We start from the raw sequence: 20,974 nt of genomic DNA, 5'->3' as shown, positions 1-20,974 counted from the left end.
GAGAACTGTGACAAAAAAAAAATAATAGAGCAGGTTAATTCTGAGGAGATCAGCAGACAACCAGTCAGTTTCTGTGACTTATTTCCATTTCCATTTCCCCAATATTAAATAGGAAACTATCAGGTTAAAAACACAGCTTGCCCTCAAAAATAAATTCCCTTCCACCCAAATGGCGTTGCACATAACCTCCCTCCCACTGATATGTACATGTCCGCATACCCACACACACATATACGCTCACACACCCTTTCACCTAGTTGGAAAAAGGCCAGCAACTCCTTACTCACTCCCTTTCTCTCACACACACACACACACACACACACACACACACACACACACACACACACACAATTCAGTGTTTTGCCAACTTTATTTTCAAAGTCACAGCACAGACTTGCCTTGCTGCAACACAGCTGCGGTCCCCAAAGTAGCGTTTTCGCCCCCTCTCCTGCCGCACACCCTCTCCCCTTGCTTCTATGCCTGTCAATCAAATACATTTTATATAGCCCTTTTTACATCAGCAGTTGTCACAAAGTGTTAACTGTTCGTGTGATGTTGCTGTGACTTCTGTTGCAGATAGATAATCCTAGAATTGAGTGGGAAAAGTCGCCAAATGCTATTAAAACCCCTTGGTGGCAAAACTCTCCAAGGCAGCCTGATAAGTAGCTGCATTTGTTGCTAGGCTCTTAACAATAACAGTCTCTGGAGCGGTTTCAAAACTCGCTAAATAAATATAGAGACAAAGTCTCTAAATTGGCAACACTTGCCCCATTCAACCTCTCTGGGATTCTGGTGTGTCCTCTTTGCTAAATCTAGACCACACACACACCCTCAAACAGCAGCCCTGCATCACTCCACTCCCTTCCACATATTACTATCATTAGTAATACTACAGAATTAGTCATACTTTATCCACTAAAGAAATTTCACCTACTGTGCCCCAATTCCTATGTCCAATCTCAATAATAAAATAGGCTACTTTCCAAAGCTATACCGAACCCATCCTAAAACAGTGATAACTACAGTGGCCTAATAACGGAATGAGCATTAAGTCAAAGTTACACTGTTTTTGTCAAATCACATCCTAGAAACAAAATCAATGGCTGTGTGTGTGTGTGTGTGTGTACTACAGGCCAGCTGTACCAACTCCACAGGAGGTCTTACCTACAGAGCGTGGACTTGAGTAACCTCAGTACCCACTGAACCAATTTGAATCAATGTTGGCACCAATGCTTACTGTTGGAACCCACTGAATTGTTTAATCACTATGACCTTGACCTTTTGTCAATATTCCAGCAGCCCAAAAGGCATTTTCTGAGAAAAAAACAACATGTATCTGACCAGCATCTACTCAAATCATTTGAACATATAGGGCTGAGGGAACATAGGGCTGTGGGAACTGAGGTAACGTAGGGCTGTGGGAACTGAGGTAACGTAGGGCTGTGGGAACTGAGGTAACGTAGGGCTAAGGGAACATAGGGCTGAGAGAACAGACTTGGTCCCTCTGAACACACTAACTCTCACCCTCCTGTGTGTGTGTGTGTGTAACGGAGTTGGATTCATAACCTCACTACTTAGCGTGGGTGGAGACATTTCAAGCTATGAAACTGCTAGCTTTTCTATAGTTGGCTAAGACACTGTCGAGCGGGCAGTAGTGGTGCCGTGACCCGGATCTACAGCTGCACTCTGCTCAACGACTGGGGTCACTGGAGTGAGTTTAGGAGGTGCGAGTGTAACAGAGTTGGATTCATAACCTCATTCCACAGCTTGAAACGTCTCCACCTGTGCTTTCGAACTGCTATCTTTTCAAGATCAAGGGTCAGTAAGGACTTGTGAGGAAGGAAGCTATACTGTTAAGCAAGCAGTGACACGTGTGCATATTTCTCCGTGGGCTGACTAGGATTTCCCAATCCACTTTCTCAATACTTCAAGGTTCTGTTCTAACTTCACTGCCCCGAAGAGTTGTGATAGATGCCATAAAGCCAAGGCATAACAGGGTGTGTGGTGTAGGTCTGTAGGAACCATGTTTTAAATGGCCCATTAAACGAAGGCCGTTTCCTGCACCGAAGGCCAGAAAACATCCTTATCCGACACTCAAGAATCAAGCAGACATCCACAAAGGCGGGTGACATTCTCTACGGATACTGATCTTTGGTATAGGCTATCAAACTTCAGGTTTGTCCCACATTGACATCAGGTTGCAATGCAGTGAACTGCTTCCTTCACCAAACAACCACGGCAGTCAAACGTAAAAACGATAGCCGGCAATATCAACTCTGCAACCAAGTCTAATTATAATACAAACAGTTGCTATGGTGCGTCTGGCATCTGCAAGGAGATAATAGCAGGCATGCTTAAAAGGCCCTTCCTATTTCTATTCCTTCTATTTCTCTACAATAGGAGCATCAGTTCACAGTCAAACAGGTGATTGAGGTTTAACACGGAGACATTTTTTCTTTGACTAGTAATTCCATCGTCCAACGATGTCAATATTCATAAAATAACATTGCATTCACACCAATAACCCCTGGGAAATGAGCATAAATACCACTAACCTTGTTCTGGAAGAGAGAGCAAGTCGTTTTGTCAAAGTGTGAAGCCCTAGCTTTGCCCACAGACAGGAACAGAGTGAGAATTACTAATAGTGGGAAAGAGAGCTTGAGAACCACCAGCGCTCCTCGGTAAACATGAGTGAACTTTGGAGTCTTGCCTAAGAGACTAATGACATCTCACAAGCCCGTCCATTACCAGAGTGGGAAACTTGTCCCCACACAGAACAAAAAGGAGAGGGATACACTCCCTCAGCCTGCCTGCCAAAGCGCTGCCTAGTGAGGGGGGATGGGGAGAGGGCGGAGAGGGGATGGGGAGGAGGGGATGTCTGCCATCACCTGATCCCCTCAGACGAATGGCTGGCCGTCAATACTGGGCCAACGAACTGAGTGACACACACACACACACAAAGAGGTTAAAAAAGTTCAGCCATTTTTCACCAGGTATAAGGGGGGTGGGGGAGACTGCGTCCTGCTTTCGTTCCCCCCCGACACAAACTCTATTCTAATCACTGAATGAAATTGAGTGAAAGAAATAGAACACGTGTTAAAACTTTTTATTTTTTAAGTCTATACACAGGCCAAGACATTTTGGGGATGTTCAGTTGTCTCTCAACTCATCTCTTGCTTTCTATGGGCATGGTGCTTGTATAGGCTGCTTGTCTATTAGTTTGAGACCAAATGGTCTCATCGTGTTATTTCATGATCATTTGATGATTTACCCAATTATTTCCTAAGAAGTCCACTGTTTGCCAACTAGGGGGCCTCAGGCAGATTTCAGTAGATAAAACTACAAACATCTCACATATAGTATGTATGTAGGCATTAACACATTGTGAAATGTCATTTTGTCTTAATGTGATTTCTGATGTAGGGGGTCCCCATATATTTGTTTAAGCGTTTCAGTGAGTCTTGAAACAGAAACGATTTACAACCCCTGGCCTAGCCTACATGGCAGGCAAAGGATGTAAATTGCCATTGATTATGTACCAGGTTAATTCCATTTAGCAGGCTACCAAGTATGCAAGGGTACACACACACACACACACACACACAAGGCCTGATTGGATGTGGGTTGTGGCAGAGATTAGCAATAGCCACTCAGGGCTAAACTGATTAACAGGGAGAAACAGCCTGGCCAACATTGGCCTTCCGAGGGCCAAAACAGGCTAAACTTGGCCAAGATATTCAGCAGCAGAAGGTCCCGAGCCACGTCTGAACAAATAAGACAAACCCACAGAAGTCAACAACCAACCAAGCCCAGTCTACACTCTCCCGAAACCAGTGTCAGGCAGTAGAATAGATTTTAATTTATAGTTTGTGGTTGCCCACAGCCTCAAGCAGTTGGAGTCAACAAACGTACCCGTCATGTCTATAAAGTTCTTATAAATTCTGGCGCGATCCTCGACTGCTCCCTCAACAGGACATAGTATGCGATCGCCAGCACCACCAGTGCCCCACACAGCCCTGTAAAGAGCATCACGGCCCCCTGGTTCAGCATCTTCACCCCCCTCGTTGATTACCTCACCCACCCCCCCCACCCCCCCAAGGAAAGAAAAAAGGATCACGGAAAAGAAAGAGATGAAAATCTCCAAAGCGTTTTAAGAGGAGGACGAGGGGGAGTCAGTGTCCACGGTGCCCGAGACTCATGCTAATACGCATAGGAGACCAACTATGATGACAGCATGAACACTAAATCCCAAGGAAAAGAGGAGGATGAGGAGGGAGCGTCCATCTGCGCAACAAGAAAGCAACTCAGGTGAGAAACGAAAGAGCTAGTCGGCGACGGCTTCGCACCAGATCCCCACAAGACGAGAACAATAATCAAGACACGCTGGTTTAAAAGTGTTAAAACAGACGGAACACAGAAGGAGCCTCTCCTCTGTACAGAGAGGAAAATGAGAGATGTTGGATAACAAAGCTCTAATCTGGCCTAGAACAGATTAGCACTGCTTAGTGCTCTTGCAGAAGCACCCTGGATAAATCACCATCCATTTGTACGGGGGGGGGGGGGGGGGGGGGGTTGGGTGGAGAAGCTCAGCTGCTGTGATGGGTCGTGTTCAATAGTCACCAAAATGGAAGAAAGCAGATGGACACTGGGAGTGCCTGGATTGGTCTGATAAAATGCACATTTTTACTTTCCGTTGCTCAATTTTTTAAAACGCTTTGTTACAGTCCTTTCATGGAGGTGATCAGGCCCCACACCACTGTCCTATCTAAACGACCACCCCTCATCACTGTCAAACGCTCCCTAAAACACTTCAGCGAACAGGCCTTTCTAATCGACCTGGCCGGGGTATCCTGGAACGACATTGACCTCATCCCGTCAGTAGAGGATGCCTGGTTATTCTTTAAAAGTGCCTTCCTCACCATCTTCAATAAGCATGCCCCATTCAAAAAATGTTGAACTAGGAATAGATATAGCCCTTGGTTCACTCCAGACCTGTCTGTCCTCAACCAGCACAAAACTTCCTGTAGTGGACTGCAATAGCATCGAATAGTCCCCGCGATATGCAACTGTTCAGGGAAGTTAGGAACCAATATACACAGGCAGTTAGGAAAGCTAAGGCTAGCTCTTTCAAACAGAAATTTGTATCCTGAAATTTGCATCCTGTAACTCCCAAAAGTTTTGGGACACTGTAAAGTCCATGGAGAACAAGAGCACCTCCTCCCAGCTGCCAACTGCACTGAGGCTAGGTAACACTGTCACCACCGATAAATCCAAGATAATCGAGAATTTCAATAAGCAGCTCTCTACGGCTGGCAATGCTTTCCTCCTGGCTACCCCAACCCAAGTCAACAGCTCCAAGCCTCCCCAGCTTCTCCGTCACACAAATCCAGATAGCAGATGTTCTGAAAGAGCTGCAAAACCTGGACCCGTGCAAATCAAATTATCTGCCGAAATTATTGCAACCCCTATTACCAGTCTGTTCAACCTCTCTTTCATAACGTCTGAGATCCCTAAAGATTGGAAAGCTGCCGCGGTCATCTCCCTCTTCAAAGGGGGTGACACTCTAGACCCAAACTGTTATACACCTATATCCATCCTGCCCTGCCTTTGTAAAGTTTTCGAAAACCAAGTTAATAAACAGATCACTGACCATTTCGAATCCCACCGTACCTTCTGCGCTGTGCAATCTGTTTTCCGAGCTGGTCACGGGCGCACCTCAGCCACGCTCAAGGTACTAAATGATATCATAACCGCCATCGATAAAATATTGTACTGTGAAGCTGTCTTCATCGACCTGGCCAAGGCTTTCGACTCTGTCAATCACCATATTATTATCAGCAGACTCAACAGCCTTGGTTTCTCAAATGGCTGCCTCGCCTGGTTCACCAACTACTTCTCAGGCAGAGTTCAGTGTGTCAAATCAGAGGGCCTGTTGTCCGGACCTCTGGCTGTCTCTATGGGGGTACCACAGGGTTCAATTCTCGGGCCGACTCTTTTCTCTGTATATATCAAATATGTCGCTCTTGCTGCGGGTGATTCCCTGATCCACCTCTACGCAGACGACACCATTCTGTATACATCTGGCCCTTTGGACACTGTGTTAACAAACCTCCAAACGAGCTTCAATGCCATACAACACTCCTTCCATGGCCTCCAACTGCTCTTAAAACGCTAGAAAAACTAGCTTCAACCGATCGCTGCCCGCACCCGCCCACCCGACTAACATCACTACTCTGGACGGTTCTGACATAGAATATGTGGACACTACAAATACCTAGGTGTCTGGCTAGACTGTAAACTCTCCTTCCAGACTCATATTAAACATCTCCAATCCAAAATTAAATCTAGAATCGGCTTTCTATTCCGCAACAAAGCCTCCTTCACTCATGCCGCCAAACATACCCTGGTAAAACTGACCATCCTACCGATCCTCGACTTCGGTGATGTCATTTACAAAAGCCTCCAACACTCTACTCAGCAAACTGGATGCAGTCTATCACAGCGCCATCCATTTTGTGACCAAAGCCCCATATACCACCCACCACTGCGACCTGTATGCTCTAAATCGGCTGGCCCTCGCTACATATTCGTCGCCAGACTCACTGGCTCCAGGTCATCTATAAGTCTTTGCTAGGTAAAGCTCTGCCTTAACTCAGGTTCACTGGTCACAATAACAACACCCACCCGTAGCACGCGCTCCAGCAGGTATATCTCACTGGTCATTCCCAAAGCCAACACCTAATTTGGCCGTCTTTCCTTCCAGTTCTCTGCTGCCAATGACTGGAACGAATTGCAAAAATCGCTGAAGCTGGAGACTTATATTTCCCTCAACTTTAAAACATCAGCTATCCGAGCATCTAACCGATCGCTGCAGCTGTACATAACCCATCTGAAATAACCCATCCAATCTACCTACCTCATCCCCATATTGTTTTGATTTACTTTTCTGCTCTTTTGCATACCAGTATTTCTACTTGCACATCATCATCTGCACATCTATCACTCCAGTGCTAAATTGTAATTACTTGCTACTATGGTCTATTTATTGCCTTACCTCCTCACGCCATTTGCACACACTGTATATAGACTTTATTTTGTTTTAAATCTATTGTGTTATTGACTGTACACTTGTTTATTCCATGTGTAACTCTGTTGTTGTTTGTGTCGCACTGCTTTACTTTATCTTGGCCAGGTCGCAGTTGTAAATGAGAACTTATTCTCAATTACCTGGTTAAATAAAGGTGAAATAAATAAATAACACCATCCAACCCCACCTACTGGTGGACAAGCTGGAGAATTTGGGTGTCAACTCTCTACTGATCAAGTGAATTAATAGTTTCCTTGTGAACCGTACTCAACAAGTGAAGTTTAAATCTGTCATCTCTACACCTAGAATGGTAAATACGGCAGCCCCTCAAGTTTGCGTACTTTCACCGATACTGTACACAAACGATTGTCAAACCTCTGACGCAGCCCACACATTTTTTTAATATGCAGATGACATCGCTGTTGTGGGTTTCCTCCACTCAGACCAAGCCTCTATTCAAGGTTTTGACAGAGAAACAGCTCAATTCATCCAGTGGTGTGCAGATAACTTTCTTGAAATTAACGTTAAGAAAACAAAGAGATGGAAATTGATTTCCGAAGGAACAAAACTCCACTACCTCCTACGAAGATCAATGGGAAATCAGTCGATAGAGTGACCACATAAGTACCGAGGAATCGAAATAGACAAGCTGAAATCCAATGACTGTGCCTTTGCAAAGATTGTTTTTTTTTTTTATGCAAACTGAACCATTTTAAAATGTTGACCACCATATCGTACAAATGTTCTATAAATCTGTCCTGCAGAGTGTGCTGTCCTTTGGTCTGATATGCGTGTTTGGAAACATGTAATTGGTATAGATCAAGAATCAACCACCAACCTGTACACAAAACTCATCCTCATAAAACAGCATTTTACAGGACAGTACTAATCCCATTCACTCAAAATTCAGTCACAGCAGCAGCCGGACAAGGGGAAAGAGACTTCTTCAAAAGAAAATCAAAACAGAAAGATATGGGGAATCTTTTATTCCAACAGCCAATAGTCTGTTGATCCCTTGAGTACACAACATATTGCAATTTTATTGAAATGTGTAGCTAGTGCACTTTAAATGAATTATATTGTTTTATGTACGTCTTTTTAGGCACCTGACCAAATTAATTTCCCCCTGGTGGGATAATAAAGTTGATCTGAATAGGTAAATGCCACAGGCAGTGACTAAGTCCAATTCATATTCTAGACAACATAATTTCACAGTTTCACATTACATTTCTTCCTCTATAAGTGACGTTTCACCCTTCTCTCCCCATATATATATAACCCACTGGCAGTAATTACAAGGTTAACCAAATTTACAATGTTATCTGAATTTATTATGGCAACATGCAAATCTGCAAACTCCTGAAAACATCTATGCAACCAGACAATGTGAAAGATTAGGTATAAAGGCTTCAAATTGGAAGTACACAGAGACATTTCATGAGATTAGTATGGAATGACGTTTCGGGCTTTGCGTGTCATAAAAGATACGTCAAATAACACTATTTGACACACCAAATAAACTTGTTGACCAATCAGGACCTAAATATGACTGCACGTCACATAATAATTTAACGCGTTTATAATTGTTTTATGTCGTTATTACACATTGATTACAACATCACTCGTATTTCATATGTCACAGCGATTCACCGACACGTGCTATGATGCTGGTAAAGTTGTCTCTTGCACCTGCCGCATGAGACAGACACACTTCCCCAAACTCTGGGACAGTACTGGTATAAAAAAAAAAAAAAAGCTAACTAGCTGATGGATGCAAACAATGTTCTCCCCCCCCCCCAAAACATTGCAATTCTACATCAGTTTAAGTAGCTATAGTTAGCTAGCTAACCATCTAGATACAGTGCCTTGCGAAAGTATTCGGCCCCCTTGAACTTTGAGACCTTTTGCCACATTTCAGGCTTCAAACATAAAGATATAAAACTGTATTTTTTTGTGAAGAATCAACTACAAGTGGGACACAATCATGAAGTGTAACCACATTTTTTAACAAATCAAAAACTGAAAAATTTGGCGTGCAAAATTATTCAGCCCCTTTACTTTCAGTGCAGCAAACTCTCTCCAGAAGTTCAGTGAGGATCTCTGAATGATCCAATGTTGACCTAAATGACTAATGATGATAAATACAATCCACCTGTGTGTAATCAAGTCTCCGTATAAATGCACCTGCACTGTGATAGTCTCAGAGGTCCGTTAAAAGCGCAGAGAGCATCATGAAGAACAAGGAACACACCAGGCAGGTCCGAGATACTGTTGTGAAGAAGTTTAAAGCCGGATTTGGATACAAAAAGATTTCCCAAGCTTTAAACATCCCAAGGAGCACTGTGCAAGCGATAATATTGAAATGGAAGGAGTATCAGACCACTGCAAATCTACCAAGACCTGGCCGTCCCTCTAAACTTTCAGCTCATACAAGGAGAAGACTGATCAGAGATGCAGCCAAGAGGCCCATGATCACTCTGGATGAACTGCAGAGTTCTACAGCTGAGGTGGGAGACTGTCCATAGGACAACAATCAGTCGTATATTGCACAAATCTGGCCTTTATGGAAGAGTGGCAAGAAGAAAGCCATTTCTTTAAGATATCCATAAAAAGTGTTGTTTAAAGTTTGCCACAAGCCACCTGGGAGACACACCAAACATGTGGAAGAAGGTGCTCTGGTCAGATGAAACCAAAATTGAACTTTTTGGCAACAATGCAAAACGTTATGTTTGGCGTAAAAGCAACACAGCTCATCACCCTGAACACACCATCCCCACTGTCAAACATGGTGGTGGCAGCATCATGGTTTGGGCCTGCTTTTCTTCAGCAGGGACAGGGAAGATGGTTAAAATTGATGGGAAGATGGATGGAGCCAAATACAGGACCATTCTGGAAGAAAACCTGATGGAGTCTGCAAAAGACCTGAGACTGGGACGGAGATTTGTCTTCCAACAAGACAATGATCCAAAACATAAAGCAACATCTACAATGGAATGGTTCAAAAATAAACATATCCAGGTGTTAGAATGGCCAAGTCAAAGTCCAGACCTGAATCCAATCGAGAATCTGTGGAAAGAACTGAAAACTGCTGTTCACAAATGCTCTCCATCCAACCTCACTGAGCTCGAGCTGTTTTGCAAGGAGGAATGGGAAAAAAATTCAGTCTCTCGATGTGCAAAACTGATAGACATACCCCAAGCGACTTACAGCTGTAATCGCAGCAAAAGGTGGCGCTACAAAGTATTAACTTAAGGGGGCTGAATAATTTTGCACGCCCAATTTTTCATTTTTTGATTTGTTAAAAAAGTTTGAAATATCCAATAAATGTCGTTCCACTTCATGATTGTGTCCCACTTGTTGTTGATTCTTCACAAAAAAATACAGTTTTATATCTTTATGTTTGAAGCCTGAAATGTGGCAAAAGGTCGCAAAGTTCAAGGGGGCCGAATACTTTCGCAAGGCACTGTAAGTGTCATCTTAAAATACCCCTAATTTATAAGACAGTTTTTGTATTTGGTTGATGATGGTTGGACCCGGTCAATCCACAATAGCGAGATTAAGCTAGCTCGCTGCTTATAACTAGTTTGGGGCAACAGTGCAAGGTAGCTGACTAGCTTGTTTAGTTTGTTAGCTAGCTAGTTTTTTTCATGAACTGAAGTTTGATTTCAATAGAACAACAAGTGGCTGGCTAACTAATACGTAGTCACATATATTCCTTAATCATTGCTAAGAATGTTGAAAATGATTGCAGTTTCTGATCATTTTTCCTGGCTGGTCGTATTGGTTCTAGATAAGTACCCAAGCTAAAGCTACTTAGCTAGCTACCCCAGAAGTTGCTAATAACACCTGTATCAAAGACATTTGTGATTGACTTTGTCATACTGCAAACCGAAGTCAACGCAGTAGGGAGACAGCCTACCTCCAGTTTCCAAACTGTTATCAACGGTGACAAAATGCTTGATTATTATTCTGTATTTCGACTAGCTAGGATTAATCAGGTGAAACTGCTTGGGATGTGGTTGGCAGGCAGACAGAACCAGCAAGATCACCATTGTTTCTCCCCTGCTTCTGGGATAGTTGCATGTCGGGGAGAATGTTGGACAACCTAGCGAACATTTGTGATTTTGCTTGTTATTTTAAATGCTCACACATATGTTTTCCCATTCGGTCTAACACATAATGGCTTATTACCAACGCAGTATTGTAAACACATTGTGGCTGGTGTGTGCTTCTTTGTAGCCCAATTGTTTTTGTTTTTACAGTGCTCCTGACCTTAGTGGTGGCACTTGGCTTAGTTGCGCATGCAAATTCAGCACGCACAACATTGTTGTAATAGAAGTTGGCTATTTGGCACATCAAATTAAAAGCTTATTTGATGTTTCGTCTTTTTTGACACGCAAAGACCCAAACGGCATTCCATAAATACGTGTTGAAGGTTAAGGAGTTTGGGGCAGTGTTGCCAACTCCTCAGTAAGGAAAGTAGCTATAGGCTGTCCTAAAAGTTGCTACATGACATCATCACCTAATTTGCATAATTGGCCATGTGCAAGTAATTGTGATGGACGCCGTAGGAGGGAGGAATAACGTTGTGGGAGAGACAAAAAGTGAGTAAAAAAACACCCTAAATATGTTTAGAACTACAAATGAACTTTCTTCTGTCAATTCTTGTTTTTTTTATGTCACAATTCCAACCCTCCTCCTTTATCCGGGCTTGGGACCGGCAAAAGTGACCCAAAAGAGACACTCCGGCGGAGTTACTTAGTTTTTTTAATGTAAGCCAGGGCGGGATCAGCCAGCGGTGGCTTCCCGCATGCGCAAACCATTTGGACCAGTCTGGACCCGGAGGGCTCCAATTTAAGGTTATGGTTAGGCATAATGTTAGCAGTGTGGTTAGGGTTAGTTTTAAAATCAGATTTTAAGAAATTGTAGAAATAGGCGGGGTTTTTGACTTTGTGGCTGTGGTAACAAGTGACGACCACGTCGTGTTCAACAACACAAAGGAGCTGATTGGTTGACACTGCCATTCCAAAATTTATGCGGTGGCTACTACAAGCTAGCATGAGGACGAAAAAGGCTGTTTTCGTGGAAAAATAGCAGTATTTTAATATTTTCGATGGAGCAGTGTTGATAAAAGTAAAACCTGGAGTACAGAGTCATATCCCATCCCTGCATTACGGTATGTTTTCCGACCCATATCTCGTGCCGGCTCCACTGTGTCTTAATGTAACCAGGATCGCATTCTGACCCCAGTGCAGCTCAGTGTAAACAAGCGTAACGGTCGGTATCTTCCGGCAAGCTACTGTGCATGAGAAATGGTGGTGCAGCGGTCTAAGGCACTGCATCTCAGAGCAAGAGGCGTCACTACAGTCCCTGGTTCGATTCCAGTCTGTGTCACATCCGGCCGTGATTGGGAGTCCCATAGGGCGGCGCACAATTGGCCCAGTGTCTTCCAGGTTTGGCCCGGGATAGACCGTCATTGTAAATAAGACTTTGCCCAATTTGCTCAAAAAAATAAAAGGGAACACTAAAATGACACATCCTAGATCTGAATGAATGAAATACTCTTATTAAATACTTTTTTTACATAGTTGAATGTGCTGACAACAAAATCACACAAAAATGATCAATGGAAATCAAATGTATCAACCCATGGAGGTCTGGATTTGGAGTGACACTCAAAATTAAAGTGGAAAACCACACTACAGGCTGATCCAACTTTGATGTAATGTCCTTAAAATGTCTAGTAATGTCCTCAAAATGAGGCTCCGTAGTGTGTGTGGCCTCCACGTGCCTGTATGATCTCCCCACAATGCCTGGGCATGCTCCTGATGAGGTGGCAGATGGTCTCCTGAGGGATCTAAAGCATCCGCCAACTCCTGGACAGTCTGTGGTGCAACGTGGCGTTGGTGGATGGAGCGAGACATGATGTCCCAGATGTGCTCAATTGGATTCAGGTCTGGGGAACGGGCGGGCCAGTCCATAGCATCAATGCCTTTCTCTTGCAGGAACTGCTGACACACTCCAGCCACATGAGGTCTAGCATTGTCTTGCATTAGGAGGAACCCAGGGCCAACCGCACCAGCATATGGTCTCACAAGGGGTCTGAGGATCTCATCTCGGTTACCTCTGGCGAGCACATGGAGGGCTGTGCGGCCCCCCAAAGAAATGCCACCCCACACCATGACTGACCCACCGCCAAACCGGTCATGCTGGAGGATGTTGCAGGCAGCAGAACGTTCTCCACGGCGTCTCCAGACTCTGTCACGTCTGTCACGTGCTCAGTGTGAACCTGCTTTCAGCTGTGAAGAGCACAAGGCGCCAGTGGCGAATTTGCCAATCTTGGTGTTCTCTGGCAAATGCCAAACGTCCTGCACGGTGTTGGGCTGTAAGCACAACCCCCACCTGTGGACGTCGGGCCCTCATACCACCCTCATGGAGTCTGTTTCTGACCGTTTGAGCAGACACATGCACATTTGTGGCCTGCTGGAGGTCATTTTGTAGGGTTCTGGCAGTGCTCCTCCTGCTCCTCCTTGCACAAAGGCGGAGGTAGCGGTCCTGCTGCTGGGTTGTTGCCCTCCTACGGCCTCCTCCATGTCTCCTGATGTACTGGCCTGTCTCCTGGTATCGCCTCCATGCTCTGGACACTACGCTGACAGACACAGCAAACCTTCTTGCCACAGCTCGCATTGATGTGCCATCCTGGATGAGCTGCACTACCTGAGCCACTTGTGTGGGTTGTAGACTCCGTCTCATGCTACCACTAGAGTGAAAGCACCGCCAGCATTCAAAAGTGATCAAAACATCAGCCAGGAAGCATTGGAACTGAGAAGTGGTCTGTGGTTATCACCTGCAGAACCACTCCTTTATTGGGGGTGTCTTGCTAATTGCCTATAATTTCCACCTGTTGTCTATTCCATTTGCACAAAAGCATGTGAAATTTATTGTCAATCAGTGTTGCTTCCTAAGTGGACAGTTTGATTTCACAGAAGTGTGATTGACTTGGAGTTACATTGTGTTGTTTAAGTGTTCCCTTTATTTTTTTGAGCAGTGTACATGGCCCTTATCTTTCATCAGTGAGAAGGAATACTTCAAATAAAAGATACACTTACTGTAGCAGTTTTGCACAGATCCATACCATCTTAGAGTGCCTCCATCCGAGGAAACTACACTTTCGCTACACTTCCTGAGTTACGCTTACACACAGTTGTTCAGAGCATGCTAGATAGCTTAACACAGGCGGTCGCCTCGTCTTCCATATGTTTTCCATAAACAAGCGCTGTAACATGGAGATATGACCATGTGGAAACACTAATCCTATCAAAGTTTGTATGATTTTAACCTTGTTTTTTAAAAATAATTTCTCGCTGATATGAAAGATAAGGTCATTATGGTTCCGAAAACATACCACAAGCGCCACGTGTTAATGTTCAGGTCCCCCTACAGAAAATGCCTTGACTCTTATGTGACTTATGTATAATGTAATGGAACTGAGTCATGATCAAGGGCTAGTGGTTGACTGACATTAGCTGATCTAATTCATTCACACGTGGGAGTGTATTATGAACATAAATAGTTGCTGGTTAATTCCGCATGCATATTTATACTGACTTTAGTTAGCTAACACACTCCAATTTTCATGTGAATGCCAGCATTAACTGAGAGTCACAGCTAGCTAGCTAGGCTAACTTCTCCTAGCTATCTAGTTTCTCTCTAACGTTAACTCGAACTTGGTTGTAACCCTAATATGTGACTGGAGTTGAGCCTATTATTTCAAGTCTGTATCCTACAAATAAATCAATTGTGAAGCATTTGCGAGTGCGACACACTAGGTTGGCTGGAACATTAAGCGCTCAGCATTTAAACAACATTTTGTTGTATTAAATAATTAGTCTATAAATTGTGCATTTAGACTGTGAAATACTTACAATTAAATTAAATTAAAAATGCCTTACTAGGCTCAGTCTACAGAGTCTGTTGCTTCAGGCCCATGAGATGGTGCAGGCCAGCAGCGGAGAACACCCTCTCGGCGCAGTGTGGTGGCAGGACAACAACCTCTCCCTCAATGTGAGCAAGACAAAGGAGCTGATTGTGGACTACAGGAAAAGGCCGGCCGAACAGGCCCCCATTAACATCGACGGGGCTGTAATGTAGCGGGTCATGAGTTTCAAGTTCCTTGGTGTCCACATCACCAACGAACTATCATGGTCAAAACACACCAAGACAGTCGTAAAGAGGGCACGACAGCACCTTTTCCCCCTCAGGAGACTGAAAAGATTTGGCATGGGTCCCCAGATCCTCAAAAAGTCGAGAGCATCCTGGTTGCATCTCCGCCTGGTATGGAAACTGCTCGGCATCTGACAGTAAGGTGCTACAGAGCGTAGTGTGTATGGCCCAGTACATTACTGGGGCCAAGTTTCCTGCCACCCAGGGGCTATATAATAGGCGGTGTCAGAGGAAAGCCCAAAAAATTGTCAGAGACGCCAGTCACCCAAGTCATAGACTTTTTCCTCTAATTGATTTTATTTATGTATTATATTAAGTTAAAATAAAAAAGTGTTCATTCAGTATGGTTGTAATTGTCATTATTACAATTCAACAACCTTTTTCAGGATCATGTCTTTCAAAGATAATTCGTAAAATTCCAAATAACTTAACAGATCTTCATTGTAAAGGGTTTAAACACTGTTTCCCATGCTTGTTCAATGAACCATAAAAAATTAATGAACATCCACCTGTGGAACGGTCGTTAAGACACTAACAGCTTACCGATGGTAGGCAATTAAGGTCACAGTTATGAAAACTTAGGACACTAAAGAGGCCTTTCTATGGACTCTGAAAAACACCCAAAGAAAGATGCCCAGGGTCCCTGCTTATCTGCGTGAACATGCCTTAGGCATGCTGCAAGGAGGCATGAGGATCCCCCCCCCCCCCCCCTTTGTTCAGGGACACATTATTATATTTCTGTTAGTCACATGTCTGTGGATCTTGTTCAGTTTATGTCTCAGTTGTTAAATCTTGTTATGTTCATACAAATATTTACACAAAACCTCTTGGAACTACCCATCCCGGATCTGGGAGAATTGTCATCAACTACACTAATTAGCATAGCGCAACGGTCAAATAATATTACTAGAAAATATTCATATTCATGAAATCACAAGTGAAATATAGTGAAACACAGCTTAGCCTTTTGTTAATCACCCTGTCGTCTCAGATTTTGAAATTATGCTTTACAGCCAAAGCAAGACAACCGTTTGTGTAAGTTTATCAATAGCCTAGCATAGCATTATGTCCAGCTAGCAGCAAGAAGCTTGGTCACGAAAATCAGAAAAGCAATCAAATTAATTGTTTACCTTTGAGGATCTTCGGATGTTTTCACTCACGAGACTCCCAGTTAGACAGCAAATGTTCCTTTTGTTCCATAAAGATTATTTTTATACCCAAAATACCTCCGTTTGCTGGTCACGTTATGTTGAAAAATCCACCTGAAATAGCGGTCATGACAACGCTGAAAAAAAATCTAAATTATATCCACAATATCGACAGAAACATGGCAAATGTTTTTTATAATCAATCCTCAAGGTGTTTTTCAAATATCTATTCGATAATATATCAACCGGGACAATTGGCTTTTCAGTAGGAGCGAGAGGAAAAATGACTACCTCTGTCTTTTACGCAAGAATCACTCAGAGCCCTCAGCTGGCCACTTACGCAATATTGTCGTTTACACTCATTCTTCAACATTAAGGCGTGAAACTACGTCAAAATGCTGTAGACACCTTAGGGAATACGTAAAAATAGGAATCTGGTTGATATCCCTTTCAATGGTCAATAGGGGTACATAGGAACACAACGGTTTCAAAATAAGAGGCACTTCCTGATTGGATTTTCCTCTGGGTTTCGCCTGCAATATCAGTTGTTATACTCACAGACAATATTTTGACAGTTTTGGAAACTTTAGTGTGTTTTCTATCCTAAGCTGTCAATTATATGCATATTCTAGCATCTGGTCCTGAGAAATAGGCAGTTTACTTTGGGAACGATATTTTTCCAAAAATAAAAATAGTGCCCCCTAGTTTCAAGAGGTTCAGTTTGCTGAAAATAAACACAGTTGACAGTGAGAGAACGTTTCTTTTTTTGCTGAGTTATTATTATATATATATATATAAAAATAATTAATCGGGATCGGCTTTTTTTGGTCTTCCAATAAATCGGTATCGGCGTTGAAAAATCTGAATCGGTTGACCTCTACAAGACATGTCTGATTCGTGCCTGTCTGAGTGGACTAATCCATTGTGGATGCCGTGGGGGTGGTGCAATCCATCACTAAGACATGTGCTACTGAAATTGTATATGATTAGAGAAAGGGGGATACCTAGTCAGTTGTACAACTGAAATGTGTCTTCCGGATTTAACCCAACCCCTCTGAATCAGAGAGGTGCGGGGGGCTGCCATAATCGACGTCCACGTCTTTGGATTAACTGCTTTGCTAAGGGGGCAGAACGACAGATATGTACCGTGTCAGCTCAGGGATTCTATCCAGCAACCTTTCAGTTACTGGCCCAATGCTCTAACCACTAGGCTACCTTATATTATGTAAGAACAATGGTGCAACACTAATAAAAATAATATTATTTTATAACAAATGCACATTCTCCTGTGTTGGATAACAATCGCTGTCTGTGGTTCTGAAACATCAGTGTGCTGTTGAATAGGTGCCTTTTCCTAGACAATGTTGCTATGTGCCTAATAGCAAAGTTAACCAGCATATTGGTGTTGAGAACAATGCGACTGAAATAGCAGCGGAGTTAGGGGACGAGAACTGTTTTGTGCAAAACGCAAGGTAAGCCTACACAAAACACAGCCTTTATTTTAAGTGCTACTAAAATCCCTTATGGGAAAAATGAATGGTGGAAAAACAATTGCAACCATTTCTTGTTTGACCTGGTACTCTATAGCAGCACACAAGTAGTTTACAAAAAAATGTTATAACAAAATAATATTTTAAAAATAATACAAAAAACAAATACTAAAAATAAAAATGACAAAAAAGTAGCCTACAAATGCATGATGGGCAGGCACACCGACAGTGTTATTGCACAAAATGGTATGCACTATCATCTGAAGAGGTATGTGGCAGGGTCTACAGTCAATCACGGATTACAAAAAGAAAACCAGCCCCGTCACGGACCAGGATGTCTTGCTCCCAGGCAGACTAAATAACTTTTTTGCCCGCTTTGAGGACAATACAGTGCCACTGACACGGCCCGCAACCAAAACGTGCAGACTCTCCTTCACTGCAGTAGACGTGAGGAAAACATTTAAACGTGTCAACCCTCGCAAGGCTGCAGGCCCAGACGGCATCCCCAGCCGCGCCCTCAGAGCATGCGCAGACCAGCTGGCTGGTGTGTTTACGGACAAATACTTAGTTTCCACCATAATTGGCAAATTAATTAATTAAAAATCCTACAATGTGATTTTCTGGATTTTCTTTTCTCATTTTGTCTGTCATAGTTGAAGTGTACCTGTGATGAAAATTACAGGCCTCTCATCTTTTTAAGTGGGAGAACTTGCACAATTGGTGGCTGACTAAATACTTTTTTGCCTCACTGTACCCTACATTATTCATCTCGTATATACATGTATCACTAGCCACTTTAACTATGCCACTTTGTTTACATACTCATCTCATATGTATATACTGTACTCAATACCATCTACTGTATCTTGCCTATGCCACTCTGTACCATCACTCATTCATATATCTTTATGTACATATTCTTTATCCCCTTACACTTGTGTCTATAAGGTAGTAGTTTTGGAATTGTTAGCTAGATTACTTGTTGGTTATTACTGCATTGTCGGAACTAGAAGCACAAGCATTTCGCTACACTTGCATTAACATCTGCTAACCATGTGTATGTGACAAATAAAATTTGATTTGAATGTGTACATCAAAGGTTCAACATTCAGCTTCTACTACCATTTCTGTCAAGCCGTCTACGCGTACAGTTTGATGCATATGTTCAATAAATCCAATGTATGCGCCACACAGAACGTACTACAACAACTGCCTCTGCAACGCAATGCTGTAAGGCAAACGCAGCGTGCCATTGGAAATGAATGTACTTCTGGTACCAAAATGCAAAAACACCCAGTGTGATAGAGGCGTGAGCTCACGAAGTGAGCGCTACTGGAGAAGGCCGAAGCTCCAGCCTTGGAAAACTCGTTCAGCGCTCCAGTCAAATTGGGCACGCTCTGCTCACATACTGTGGTCATACCTACCAAACCTGAGTCCAGACTGCTATGCAGTGATATGTTAAATTAGGTGGCATGTTAGCTAGCTACTGCAGTGGTTTTACCTATCTAGTTAACCAGGGGTGTATTCATCACGGAAACCGTTTACCGTTTAACAACCAAACGGAAATGAGGCGGGACCTACCTGCATTTGTCCAATAGAAACTCTGGTTTAGGTTGTCCGTCTGAGTAAACGTTTTGCAACAGAATCGACGTAAATATTATTTACACCTCTGCTAACTTGGATAGCATTTTAGCTAGCTAACGTTACCTGATTTCTGGATCCCGACGACGTGGAATGCTACCAAACAGGTCCAACGCGTTGCTTTTCAACTCAAGACATAAATAACATTGGTGTCTTTGCACCACAGAGTCATAGACGCATTTATTTTTCAATATAAAGGTTTATCTTTTAGCTAGCTAGCTACATCCTTCTGTGAAACATGCAACTTCCTGTCTATCCAACCACAAACTCTGTCCCCCTGGAAACAATGCATAACAATAAAGAGTATCTATTATATTTCCAAGATAATCGAGTGACCACTCTAACGATGGTAATACGTGTCCTCAAAGATGGAAGGCAGGTGGGAGGTGGCGAGATCAGGTGGGACCATTCTAGCCAATGAGAGGCCAGATACGCGTGTGCACAACAGTCACAACACCATAGACACAACTCGGATATAAAGTTGATGTTTTTTCTGCCGATATGCTACGTGCATCCAATTATATCAGTGCACCCGTAACAACCTAACCATTACCGAACTTATATTGGATCAAATAAGCCTCACGTAGCAAATTCATTGTTTTTTTGTTGACCAAATTTGACTCTCTCATCGACCTCTTTGGCAGAGAGTAAACACTCTCGCTTTGCCTCTTCCTCTCTGATAACAAGCCAGCGTTTCCATTATGTCCCCTCTCTCACCCAACACCTGTGACGGAATTGTAATGCAGGTAGATATCCCTGTGACTCGTTTCATTCTGAATATGTTAGGGGTTTTTCCTACATTGAACTTGTGAATTCCATCAGATCATGAATTATTTTTGCCAGTTTGGTCAAGGGTGACCACAGAGTTATGTCATCTTGGTTTCCATGGCAAAATGCTCTGATTTTAAATGTTCTCCACAAGCTGTTTATGCGTGTTGTGTCTTATAATAACTGAGGTATACCCACATGAAACATTTATGATCATTAATTGACAAACCCATACAGTGAGAGGGAATGCAGTTTTCAACAGACAGTACTGAAGACCCTCCAGAAAGTAGGTGTAAAGGCAGTACTTGACTTGGGCAGGACCTCACACTGCCAAAGGAGCTAAGAACCGGCACCTCAAATGTTCTACTGCTTGAGCTCTTGTTCCTCTTATATAATATTATCTCAAAAGTATTGTGGAGCTCTTGCACCTAAATATAAACAGTACCGGCACCCAAAATGAGTACCGGCACCTATTTAAGTCCAAGTCAAGCACTGCCTATAGGTATCATCTTAGGTATTCTAACTCTGTGCAAACTGGTATACCGGTGTTCAGTTGAGTATAGGTAGACAGCATATGTGATTATGATCTTTCATTGACCATGCAATACAGATATACA

At 43.1% G+C, this 20,974-nt stretch overlaps 1 protein-coding gene across 3 annotated transcripts in view; it reads right to left on the bottom strand.

The window, feature by feature from the left end:
- Nucleotides 1-19,878, bottom strand: part of LOC110527559 (1-acyl-sn-glycerol-3-phosphate acyltransferase gamma) — a 30,150-nt gene extending 10,272 nt beyond the window's left edge. The window contains exons 1-2 of one of the 3 annotated variants that reach the window (XM_036983047.1): nucleotides 2,556-2,830; nucleotides 399-480 (exon numbers count right to left, since the gene is read on the bottom strand). The gene's annotated coding sequence lies outside the window, so the exon portion shown is untranslated. Of the gene's footprint in view, nucleotides 1-398; nucleotides 481-2,555; nucleotides 2,831-19,655 lie in introns of those variants that run through there. The other 2 variants (XM_036983046.1, XM_036983045.1) reach the window with 2 other exon arrangements.
- Between the last annotated feature and the right edge of the window lie 1,096 nt (nucleotides 19,879-20,974).

The sequence above is a fragment of the Oncorhynchus mykiss genome, chromosome 7 (assembly GCF_013265735.2).
Source record: "Oncorhynchus mykiss isolate Arlee chromosome 7, USDA_OmykA_1.1, whole genome shotgun sequence".
Classification (NCBI taxonomy): domain Eukaryota; kingdom Metazoa; phylum Chordata; class Actinopteri; order Salmoniformes; family Salmonidae; genus Oncorhynchus; species Oncorhynchus mykiss.
The sequence above is the reverse complement of the archived record's forward strand: the minus strand, read 5'-3'. Positions and strand labels throughout refer to the sequence as shown.